Source organism: Myxocyprinus asiaticus, chromosome 2 (genome assembly GCF_019703515.2).
Source record: "Myxocyprinus asiaticus isolate MX2 ecotype Aquarium Trade chromosome 2, UBuf_Myxa_2, whole genome shotgun sequence".
NCBI lineage: Eukaryota > Metazoa > Chordata > Actinopteri > Cypriniformes > Catostomidae > Myxocyprinus > Myxocyprinus asiaticus.
Window position 1 is genome coordinate 51,482,418 of NC_059345.1, and position 13,211 is coordinate 51,495,628.

Below are 13,211 nucleotides of genomic sequence, written 5' to 3' on the forward strand. Positions count from 1 at the left end.
AGTGCATCCGTGTTGTGTGTGATTTAAATTAATGTTTCTTATTTAATTTCTATGAAAAACTGACTGTAAAGAACAGAAAGGATATTAAAAGACACATTATTCACTGAAAGTGGAGTTAGTGATCTCATATTTGATTGAGACACATTATACGGAATAAATGTTCTCATGCACTTTTCAACAAAAGGCGATTTTCAAGGTATTCCAGTACTTAAAATTCTAAAAGCTTCATTCAAGCACCTTAAGCACTTCAAGGACCTTGTGCAAACGCTGTTAATTATAAAGGAACCTTCTAGGCAACCCTTCTAGATACAATTTGAAAATATTAATTTTACAAATTATGTTTTAGCATTAGTTTTTATCAAATTGGTCACATTTTAGCTTTTGAAGTTTTCAAATTCAATTTATTCGATCAATTAATGCCTTGAAATTGCATATATTATGTTGCATATGTATTTTATCTTTAATTGTATTGTTTACTTGCATAATTTGTACTATTTACAAGTATATTCATTGATATGAAGAACACGCGCTTAATCGCGGAATCAGCCAGCAAGTGCATGGACGTCTTCTCTCGTTACATGTTATCTTTAGCGCATCCATGTGTGATTAGAATTAAATGTTTATTTTTTGTTTTTAATCAACAACTGACTGTAAAGAACAGAAAGGGTATCAAAAGAGACATTATTCAGTGACATATGGATCCGTGGATTTGTGGACACAAAGAACTTTTACTCTCAATACGCAGTGAAAGGATCTCTGTGCTAATAACTTCTCCACTATACTACTCAATCACTGGTGAGTGAGTGCTAATCATACACTTTTAGTTGCATAGCATGAGATTTGGTTGCACATGTGAGTGATTTACTTGCATTATATAGAGATGCCACAGAGTGAAAGATCGACCTTTGGATTTAAGAATCGATATCCAGATTGTCCAAACGAAGATTGCATTGGAAGCACTGGAAAATCAGTATTTTTACCCACCCCTAGTGAACAGTTTAGGAAAAAGCGACAGATTTTGATGGTCATGATTGATTGGTCATGCACAGAAAACAAATGTTGCAAGTTTCTAAATATTGAGTTTTGCCTCAATGTGGCTCGTCTTTTATTTTGGTTCGCGATATTTCAAAATTCTATATTTTGTCCCATCCCTACCCGCAAGCCTACCTTAAAGTAGCTAGCCTGGACAGCGGGCTGCAGGAAGGAGGCCTTCCTCGCCAAGGACAGCCACGAGGGCTCAGCTGGGTGGTGACCCGAGACCCCTACGCATCCGTCACCTTTGACCCCACCGCCGCGCTGTGGGTCCTCGGCTGCTGCCATCCCCCCTGCCTGGGGTTGAGTAAAAACACACACAAGGAGAGGATGCCCTCAGCTGAAACGCCCTCGACCAAATGTGTATGCAAGCAGCAGCCATAAGAGGAGCCTATATTGAGTTGAATTATATAGATTGTGACTGGGCCTGTGTCCCTTTTTACACCTGGTATCAAAATCCGTCTCAGGTGACCCAATCAAAAGTGGTCAGTCAAGACATTGCGGTTTAAACCTGATAGTAACATCCACTTTAAATGCCTCTCCTTTAAACCACTTGTGGATTTGGAAGGTAGGGTCTCTATCACTTACTACATATCATGTTACTGCATGTTTACAAAGAGCAAGAAAGTAAAAAAATAATCAGCACTTCCAAATTCACTTCAAATTTGACATTTTTAGTCAAGCTCCTTAAAAATTTTGATCGGATAGATATTTTCTTTTAAATCTGCACATAACTGGCAAAGTTTAAAACCCTTGTTTAAGAGCAATGGATGATAAACTGATATAGGTGTAGGTGGTTCTATGCTCCAAGATGTATCAGGACGCATTAGCTTTTACACTACACATGTGATGTGGTCACATGCATTTTCAACAGCCTCCAAGTGTGTTTTGAGTGATCTAATCACAAAATTTACACCTGTACTCAGCACGGTCCACTTGTGATCAGATCAATTGTAACAGATGTTAAAAGCAGGTGTATACACGGGACAGATCCACTAATGAGAAGGTAAGAAGATGCCTGAGGCAGTCACATGCACACAACAGGACAAACTAGTGTGACCATTTCCAAAGAAAATACTGTGAATGTGTCTACATACAAACAGCAGTCATTGGAGAAGAGAGTTGTGTGTTAATTGCAGAGTGTTAGTAAAAGAAACCACATACAGGACTCCACACTACTTCTCACCTCCCAGACTTGGCCCCTTGGCTGGGTGGCATGATAAAATCAGGCATTCTGGACCCAGGCCCCCACTGCTTGTCCCACTGAAACTGTGGTGTGACGGGGCCTTGGAGGAGAATGAACTGACATCAGCCAGGTCTCCTGATGTCATGGAGCTTCCTGTGCGGGATGGGGACATGTCCTTATCCACAACGCAGTGGTCCACCACAGGTTCCTCAGACTCCTTGAAGAGATACAAAAGGTTTGTTTTAGAGCAAGTTCTGTCAGTTGCTCTTAAGAATATAGCTATTAATTTGTCAATCTTTAGTAATCAAACAAAGACTCTAAAAGGCACAGAGAACAAAACATTAATCAAGGCAACAATTCTTACCTGGGTAACCTTGCGGTCAACCTCTCTGCCGTCTTCATAGTAGACGTCTGTAATGATGAGAGTGACAGTTGTGCGGACCTCTTGGATGGTGCGAACATGTCTGCGCATTGACGGACCCGACTGGGTTCTGGTTGGTGTACTTTGTTCTCCCTTAACCAAGTAAGAGTAAGAATAATATTTTATTCTTTAAATATTCAGTCTTATACATTTAAAATTGGAACCGAGACTTAATTTGACAAAATCGGCTTTAGGTTGATATTGACTGCAAAAAGCATTCATTAAAGTTATTTCTAAATATATAAATGATTGTTGGTAGATCTTGTTTCATGGAAGTTTACCTCACTTTCAACAGCACCTCTCTATATTAGGATTCAGGGACTATATTACAAGAACATCCTAACTCTAGAATTCTCTATTATCGATTTAGATCCTAAATCCAGAACTTTAAGGAATAGCTCACCTAAAACTCATTTACTCACCCTCATGCCATCCCTGATGTGTATGACTTTTTTCTTCTGATGAACACAAATTAAGATTTTTAGAAGAATATCTCAGCTCTGTTGGTCCATACAATGCAAGTGAATGGGTGCCAAAACGTTGAAGCTCCAAAAAGCATATAAAGGCAGCATAAAAGTAATCCATCAGACTCCAGTGGTTTAATCCATGTCTTCAGAAGCAATCTCATAGGGTTTGGGTGAGAACAGACCAAATGATAACTTCTTTTTTTATATCAGCCACTCCTTGGCGATCATGATTTCAAGCTCGATTACACTTGCTAGCGCCATTGAGCGTAATCAAACTTGAAATCATGATCGTGCCTAGGGACTGGAGATGTCGAGCTTTGTGAATAAATTGTTATATTTCCATCTGTTGGACATGGATTAAATCACTGGAGTCTGATGGATTACATTTATGCTGCCTTTATGGTCTTTTTGGAGCTTCAAACTTCTGGCCACCATTCACTTGCATTGAAAGGACCTACACAGCTGAGATATTCTTCTAAAAATCTTTGTTTTTGTTCAGCAGAAGAAAGAAATTCATACACATCTGGGATGGCATGAAAGTGAGTAAATGATGAGGGAATTTTCATTTTTGGGTGAACTATTTCTTTAACTTAAGACATAAGATAGGAAGTTTGTCATACAGTCCCTAGTTTGTAATCTTGAAGGCTTTTTAAAAAGATCTGCATCATCATAACAACTTAGTGAGATCTCTTACCCTGCCAGACAGGTTATCTGGTCCAGACAGATCAAAACTAGTCTGCAGAGACACAGCTTTCTGCCAAACCAAAAGAGGCAAAGGAGAAAAAAAAAGTTTTTTTTTGTTGTTTTTTTTAAATACCACATTTCTAAATGCATTACATCATCCGTCTAAATTTATTCTAAAACTATCCATGACTGTCTCACTTTGCTGGGTGGGCTGGTGGTCGAGGTGATATCAACACTCGTTTGTTGTGACACAGCTCTCTGTTGGACAGGTGTTCGGGGGGACGGCATTTCAGAAGTACTGGGGACCTCTTTTTCTTTTGGCTCAGAGTTGCTGTCAGTACCTCCAGGATGCAGAGACCTATTCAGTACAGCTTCACTGACTCTGCCTGAAGTTCTGTTGCCCATGGTCTCTCTCGGGCGGTTAGGAGACAGCGCTGAGTCATTAGTGTTTGGGAAGATGTTGAATGGATGGCTTTGTTGCCTGCCGGAGAAGTGGTAAGAGAAACAAGTAGAAACAGAAGCTTAGAAAGAATATAAAAGTACATATTATCTGCTTTTAATGTTTTAAGATTCTCTGAAAAAGATCTAATCAAAGGGCTATTTCACACAGCACGCAGTTTTTACAACAACAGTGTTTCTGATGTGTAACAAAGCTGCAGATCTAAACGGAAAATAAACTGATTTCTGGGTTACTAAACTGAGTATTTTTTTAAATAATGGCCACAAATTATAATATGGTTATCGGGAAAGTGCCACTGAGAATTATTGCAAACTTGATCATCATAAAATCTAATTTACATGAGGAGACAGAATACATTTATATAGAAATGGAAATTAATCTACACAGAACAGAACCCAAACCCCAAAGTGTAGCTATAAGCTGCTTGAATTGTCTGGATTCAGTCAGAATTATTGATTAGAAAGTAGGGCTGACTATCCCCAGCCACCTCACGATTCGATATATCACGATCCATCACAATATCATGGTTCAGTTTCGCTTTTGATTTAAATATATTTGGGTATAGTTCAGTTATAATGTTCATTTTGCTTGCATACTGTTTGAAAGAAATTCTCTTTCAGCTAATGCTGTTATTCATTATACAGGGGACCTTCTAACTTGATAAATTACAGACATATCAATTTTACACATTTTATTTTGTCATAGTTTTTCATCACTTTGGTGACATTAACTTTTTTTTTTTAAATGCAGTCCATGTATTACATCAATAAATATGGTGTATTGAAATTGCATATATTATATTGCATATATACAGTATATTGTTACATGTTTGTTGTTTCATGCCTAATTTGTACTATTTAAAATTATTTACTTGGATATGTAGAACAAGTGCTAAAATGGTGCTGTCTCTTTAAGATCTGTGCAGGGACTTTGACAGTAGTGTTTGTTTTGGTCGAATGGCTTCTTCACAGCATCCATGCTCTGTGTGATTAAAGCTAAATGTTGCTTTTGTTGTTTTTTGATAAATAACTGACTGTAGAGAACAGAAAAGATATTAAAAGAGACATTAATAAACAACAAATGGTTTGCTTGGATCTAGTCTTTGGACTCACATTACACAGAAAGAGTCAAAACTTTTACTCTCAGCACGTAGTGAAAAGATCTCGGTGCTGAACTTCACCTCTACACCACTCAAACACTGGTGAGTGAAATCTAAAAAATTACCAGCCAGTTGCTAATCACAGACATTTTTTGTAGCAAATGGGAAGTATTTACACGCATCCAATTGTTGTGAATTGCAGACAGAAAGAGCGATCTTGGCAATTTAAGAATCAACATTGGGATCGTACAAATGAAGATTAAGTAGAAAATCTATATTTTTGTCGACCCTAGATACAAACACGTAAGAGAGGTCCAGCATGTGCGTGAGAGTAACCGTGAATCATGCAGGATCAGTTTGTCTCAGAGAAGCATCTCAGACTGCACTGAAAATATCATGATATATCAAGATACATGGATCTAAGTATCGATACAACATCGTGATATATCGACATTTGATTGTATCGACACAGACCTATTAGAAAGTAGTTCATATAGGCGTTGGGATTATTATGCACTACTTATGTGGTGCTTACACGTGCAGTGTGAAACAAGCCTAAGAGCACCAGGAAAGCACCTTCAGGTAAAAAAAAAAAAAAGCCTAACCTAAAAAAAAAACAAAAAAAAGAAAAACTGATCACAACCTTGAGCTGTGCAAATGGGTCATTCTCCATTCTACAGCTCACTACAATCCCGACCAGGCATGAGTGGCACTATCAAACCTACTTAACGCTTCTAAAGATATCTAACACCAAGGGAACTCTATTTATAACCTCAACAAAAACTCCAAGGTCAGCTGTGCCCAATTCTTTTGCATTCCAATGACTTAAGACAGGGCTTACATTTTAATTTAGGAACATTTGTGCCTCTGATCACCTAATTTACATCTAATAAACAAATATAAAGTATATTGCTAATATTTTCTAATAACTTACATAGCCATGAAAATATAGTGCTTAACAGATCAGTAGTGTATGAACTTTCAAATTTGAATGATCCATTTAATGATAATATTGTGAGGTATGACATAATAATATAAAGTAATGATGTTTGTTATTCTATATGGACTACATTTATGGAGCATTTATTCAGCTCAGACATTTTACTACGAACTTGTCATTGAATTATAAACAGCTGCGTGAAGACATGTCAAAATTCTCCATTTGTGTTACACAGAAAAAACACTAACAGCATACAGGTTTAGAACAACATGAAGGCAGTCAAATAATAACAGAATTGCCATTTTTGGGTGAACTATTCCTATAAAACCTCTCTCTCTAATGAACAGAAGGTGGCGGTAACGCACTAAAAGCATTTTAAAGCGTGACTCTGCCTTCTGTTTTCTGATGAGTGTGATACCTAAGAGGAAGATCACTGGACTCCACATCATCCTCCACCTGGACCTGCCCGTGGGCCTGCCGCACACGGCTAAACACAGAGGGACTGGAAGAATGGCAAACAGAGGGAAATAGCATGTCATGCTCCCAATGCACTTCAGTACACTCCATCCATTCCTGTTGCCTGCTTAGTATTTAAATTATATAGATTTCTAAGTGTCTAGGCATCATTAAGGCTATCTATTTTTTTTAATTTTGTGATAAAACACTGTGGCAGTGAATCAGCAGCTGTGAGTGACAGAAGAAAAATTAACCAGCCCACAGATAAGCTTTTGCATAGCAACCACTGCACGTTACCTGGTTACAGCCATGGCAACAGTGGTAGCCTTGGAGACGGAGCCTTCTTCATTGGTTAATGGTGTTTCTGCAAAAGCTTAAAAATCTGTTAAGCTGTACACCCATTACAAACAATAGCATTATGATGTACTGGCTTCCTATTGCTTCAATTTAAAGCTTAACATTTTAATGTATTCATCTAAAACACTGAACAGAATAACAGTTTTTAAATAAGTGAAAAAATATATATTATTTAGCATGTGTCATTTGGTAGAGAGAGTGAAAATGTCAATGTCAGGTTTCCACCACTTTTGACCAATGAATTTCCATGATTTTTTTCACTGTATAGAAATTGCGCTCAAAAACAGCAATTTCTAGCCAATGAAGTATTTTAGTTTATTCACTATTGAAACTGAAAAAACAACTTTCAGGTTTTATTAATTTCCATGACTTTTCCAGGCCTAGTAATCCCAATATTTCCAGGTTTTCCATGCCCGTGAAAAAGGAAAGGGAGAAAGGAAAGAAAGAAGACAGACAGATAGATGGCAAGAAAGAAAATCAGAAAACAAGAAAAAAAGAAAACAGATATAAAAAAAAAAAAAAAAAAAGACAGACAGACAGACAGACCCACAGACAGACAGAAAGAAATTTTACTCTGCAAACAGAAATGTTCTGAGCCCAAGCTGCCCTCCTCCACTGGGGTGACCAGTTTCATCCTGAGACTCAGTTTCCCATCTCCCTCCACTGCGACTGGCTCCTCGCCCTCTCTGCTTTCCTCTACCGACATCTCACTGGCTGCCATGGCCGTCTCCCTGGTAACGTCACCCTCTGACGGTTCAGAGAATGAGTTCATCTCTGCAAAACGTCAAAATGACATGAAAAAAAAAAAATTTAATAAAAAAATAGTTTAAAAAGCAGGAGGTACAGCTAACAAGGACAAGAAAAATAAGAGGGAGGGGTTTGCAGAACACATATATCCAAATGTTATGCAACAAATGGAGAGGAACACCCACCAATAGGAGTGCTGTGCCTCGGTGTCTTTTTCAGCAGATTAATCTGTGGAGGAGTTGCACTCACTGCAGGGCGGATCAGCTTGCCCTCTTTGGGCAGAGTAAAGTGAAATGGAAGCTCTGGCCAGGAAAGAAAAAGAGAAAACCACTAGTTGGATTTACTGAAGACAGGTTACATAACAGCCAAGGATAATAGATCTTTTGTTCGAGCCTTAATCCCACCTCCAGAACTGTCGCTCAGACTTTTGTTGGTGCCATTGTCCGAGTTCATTCTCTCAGGGTCTTTGCGCTGTCCTGCATCACTGGGCTTTGTGCTCAGTGATTTCGCTCTCTCAAGCTGTAAAGGCGAGACCTCAGTTGATCTCACTTGCTGAGACCCTGAGATCTTTGCTTTGGGCTCATGTTTGTCCTGCATGGAACTCCTCACAGGTTGCAAGGAGCTAATGAATGTCTGTGACCTCCCATCCTTCATTCTCTCCTGAAAGACCCTCTGGCTCACCTCAAGCACCATGACACTGAAGCTCTCCTCTTTGCTGGAGGATTGGTGATCTTTGATGGGTTCACACTGGGATATCTCCTCCTGCTCCCCATCCTCCTCATCTTCCATGGACTCTGGAGAAAGCACTTGGCTCTGAGACAAGGCCAGGTTGAGTCCAGCGTCTTCTCCCCTCACAGCACTCTGAATGTCACCTTCATCCATCCGCTACTCCTCTTCAGTAATTCTAACACTGTCCGTAATAACACTGTGGCTGTGAATCATAGGCTGACTGAGTCTCTGGCTTTGACTTGCACGTCTTTTTTCAGTCTCAGTGTTCTTTAGAGAGGACACAGTCAGGACAGATTGAGACTGTGTGGTGACATGAACGAGGGTGCAGCTCACATGTTTGCCAGCTGACAGTGAGGTTTGTGAAGAGCTGGCGACCGTCAGATCAAAGGTTTTACTCTTTGGTTGTGACAATGGGGTGTCTGAAACACATGCCGCACTGACAGATCGCTGAGACTGAGTGGCATCAGAAGTCATTATTATACTTTGGCTCTCTCTAATAACAGACTGAGAAATCGTCTTTTGAGAGGACTTACAGTCTTCTGTCCTTTCTGGTAAAGCACTTGTACTTTTTGAGTCAGGCACCTGAAAGTTATTTTGTGAATTTGAAGTTTTACCAGGATCTGGGTCCATACCATTTTTACTGGCATTTTGGGAATGGTGTTTAGGGCCAGAATTACCCTTATCCGCACTTTCTTCCTCTTCCTCAATCTGTGTGGCTTGGCTATCCTCCTCAACAATGAACACTTGAGTTTTCTGAGAATAATTGTTTTCACTGCTATGTTCCAACTGAAAACACTCAGCCACCTCTGAGGGCTGTGAAGAGCTGCTTAAAGGTTTTTTTAGCTTATCTGGTGGGTCAGTCTGCTCGCTTACTAATGGGCTGTTCTGGTGAAGCAACTTCTTATTTAAGGCCTCTCTACCCTGGATTTTGTTCCCAGGGTCAAGGCTGGGAGTGGAAATAAACACGTCCTACATTGATAAAAAAAAAAAAAAAAAATTAAAAAAAAAATAGTAAAAACAAAAGAACAATGCAATAGATGTAAAATTGGAATGCTACAAACTGAATACAAAATTACTCCAAATAGTTGTTGCCTACATGTGAGAATTTAGGCTGGCTGGGCACAGGGATGCTTTTCTCCAGAACAAATCCAGGGGAATTTTGGGACACTGGTGTGGAGACTGTGGGTGGTGGTTTGGGACAGGGGTCCATGTCCATTGGCTCCTCTCTCCTTTGTGGTGGATGCTCAGGGGGGCCTGATGTGTCCATTGGGGATTTAGCAGCTTCGTTATGATCTAAATGAAATGATATCAGAGTGCTTTTAAAAAGCATGTTACATTACAAAAGAAGTCTCTGTATAACCTCGTTCACACTGGGTTCTGACCCCGGGATATCGGTGGGATCAATGCTAGGGAGCCTTTTGTGTGAACACCAGCCAGTGCCGGAATGCCCGAAAATTTGATCCCGGGATCAGACCTTAGTAACATTGCTTGGGTCAATCCCGGGATGTGTCTGTGTGAACAAAAGCAGAGCTGATACCATGAAGGGTGTGCCGTAGTGCTGACGTATTTATCATGTGAAGTAGAAAGTTTGTGTGCAGAACAGAGATTCAACAGTTTCACGGTGTACCGCAGTTCAAAAAAACATGACTGTCATAAACCATTGAAAAAAAAATTCATTCACGACATTGTGACTGGACTTTTCTGTTTTTTTTTTTTTTTTTTTTTAAATATACAAGTAAAGAAATTAAAATTTCCATTGTAAATATTAGTTAAATAAATAAAAACAATCGGCTACATTTACAGCTTCACCAACCTGAGGTGAAAAAATAAATTCATTTTTCATTCAGAGCGCAGCACACCGAATGTCGGAACTTTATTTCCCCCTCATATATGGTGGGGTTGAAGTCTACAATGTAGGAATACTTTGGGAATTTAAAAATAATAATGATGGTTGCCCAGTTTGTAAATTGTGACGAAAAAAAGTGCCGTCTCATGCAGGGAACACTCCAAACCTGAAGTAGGGGAGAGCTGTGACTTTGTTGTGTATTCAGTGTCAAAGTATCAAAATTACTGCTATGTTATACATGACAAAGTTAATAAATTATTTTTATTGACAATATTTTAGTTTATCTTCTGTTTATTTGAATTAGATCAGATACAGTTGTTAGAGGGGGATTTTACACTGTAACATGGTCATGTTACAATGTGCCGCACCTGTTACCGTAGGCGGTTGTACACGCTGCATTCATAAAACATGACCACATATTTGTACCAGACGTGAAAAATTAGTGTGAAAAAAGAAAAATACTTTGAACCTCAAGTGTATTTACACAAACTTTAGAAAACCAAAAATTGTTAGTTTGTGCCCGCTCCCCTACAACCTCCGTGAACATCATTCCACAGAATTTGCAAAGATGTATGTAGGCTAAGTGAAAATACGGTAGGTAGGCTAAAGACCCCCCATACATAAGAGATTTGGGATTTTTGAGACTGATACCAATACCGATTTTTAGAGAGGGAAAATTCACCGATTACGATATGGTGGCCGATATATTTAATTTTTGAGCTGGAATGAAAACAGACCTTTTCTATGTGGATTTTTCACTGATTTTGCACTGATATGACTATGCAAAAGTACTCAGAAGGCTGATTTCTTAAATATTTTTATCAAAGAATATTTGACATTATTATTATACATTGTCAACAAAGTCAAGAAATGAACACTGAGAAAATAAAGAATAAATAAAAATAGAATAAATAGCTAAAACAACAGTACTGTTTAGTATCAGTCAAATGCTGACCATTAAAATAAAGAATAAATTAAAATAAAATAAATAGCTAAATAAACATCAGTACTGTTTAGTATCAGTCAAATGCTGACCATTAAAATAAAGAATAAATTAAAATAGAATAAATAGCTAAATAAACATCAGTACTGTTTAGTATAAGTCAAAAGCTGACTATATTAATACTGCCGAGTCAAGATAAACAGATAAGCTGCGGTGTTACACTGTATTCTGCTATACAAGTTCAGGGGAAACTTTCAACAGTGGAAAGCCTTCCCAGAAGAGTTGAAGCTGTTATAGCTGCAAAGGGTGGGCCGACGTCATATTAAACCCTATGGATTAAGAATGGGATGTCACTTAAGTTCATATGCGTCTAAAGGCAGATGAGCGAATACTTTTGGCAATATAGTGTATATATAGGTCTAAAAATATAATTTGTTCATTTGGTAATTTATTTAATTTAATACAGGGAATTTTGCCAGCATTTTTTCAAAAGTAAGCTAAACAATAATTTAATATAATAGGGCTGTTAGTGTTCCAAAAAAAAAAGCACACTGATGCTTTTCTCCTAGTACGGTGTATTTATTTTTAATTTAAAACATCTTTGTGCACAGAAATTAAATGTTTTTTGTATTGTGGGCTAATTCCGTGATTGCTGTCTATAATTTTGAATGGTGTGTAAAAGCAACTTTAATAAATAAACGGATGGCTACCGCGATTAAATTAATCGCAAAGAGTGGCCACTCATTTGTTCTCCGTGCACTTGACGATGTGCAGGTCTTGATACGAGATATTTGTGTTGGCACTCCTGGAAGTGTCATGTTTGCAGTGATCGGATCTTTATGCCGTTCAGATCAATCCATAATCACATACAATAAATTGGCTTTCAAGGATCCTATACCTTGTTGTCATGATTAACACAGGCTAACGATTGGGGTAAATTCTGTCATGTGACATTTTTGCATTAATGCCAATTTTCTCGACAAAAAGTGTTTCCAAACCAGTTTTTCGCGACATTTCATGTATCGACATAGAGTTTATGCGCTAGAGTTAAACGGAAAAATATTATGTCGACACTTTATTTTGATGCATTAAAACTTTTTTCGCAAAAAATCCTCGGATGGAAATGTAATTACTGAAAGTAGCTACGTGATTAGCTAGTTAGCTATAAGCTCGAAATCAACACTCAACAGACACAATCCACCACCGCACTGTTCTCTGCTGAGCTGCAAAAAGATGCTCTGATGTTTACCTTTCAATCTGCTACATTACTGACTGCACTGACAAACTATAGCTGGTTAACAGCAAACAGACATGAGTGACATGGTTGTCAGGGACAAGGTTAATGTAATATTAGTTATATTGAAAAGGGGAAATGATGGGGTCATTGTTTATCAAGTTTCCAGTATGTATTTCACAAACTAGTTAACAACTTACCGTGATGACACCGCTCAACTCCGCCCTGTCTGCAGAGCCACTGTCAGCTCAGAGTCAGCTCTGTAAACAATGGAGACGGAGCGCGCTCTGCTGGACAAACTACACTATGACACCAATTATAAAGCATTGTTTTCTGCATTATATGTTCTGAAAAAAAGTTTTCATTAGCGGTAAAATATACGCCGATACCGATATATCAGTGAAAGGCTAATATCGGCCGATAATATTGGCCAGCCGATATATCAGTCGGGCACTATACAGTACACTTTTACCAGTTTTGTAAAAACTCAATATTGCTTTTTAGGTGACTTTTTGTTCATACATTTATTTTCTTAACCTTATAATGGGCAAGAACATAACGATACATAAAACATTTGTATTGCTATTTTACAACACATTAGGTTCCAAAT

General features: G+C 38.3%; 1 pseudogene; it reads right to left on the bottom strand.

The window, feature by feature from the left end:
• The window catches only part of LOC127414653 (TP53-binding protein 1-like), a 41,570-nt pseudogene that overhangs the window by 19,276 nt on the left and 9,083 nt on the right, over window positions 1-13,211 (bottom strand).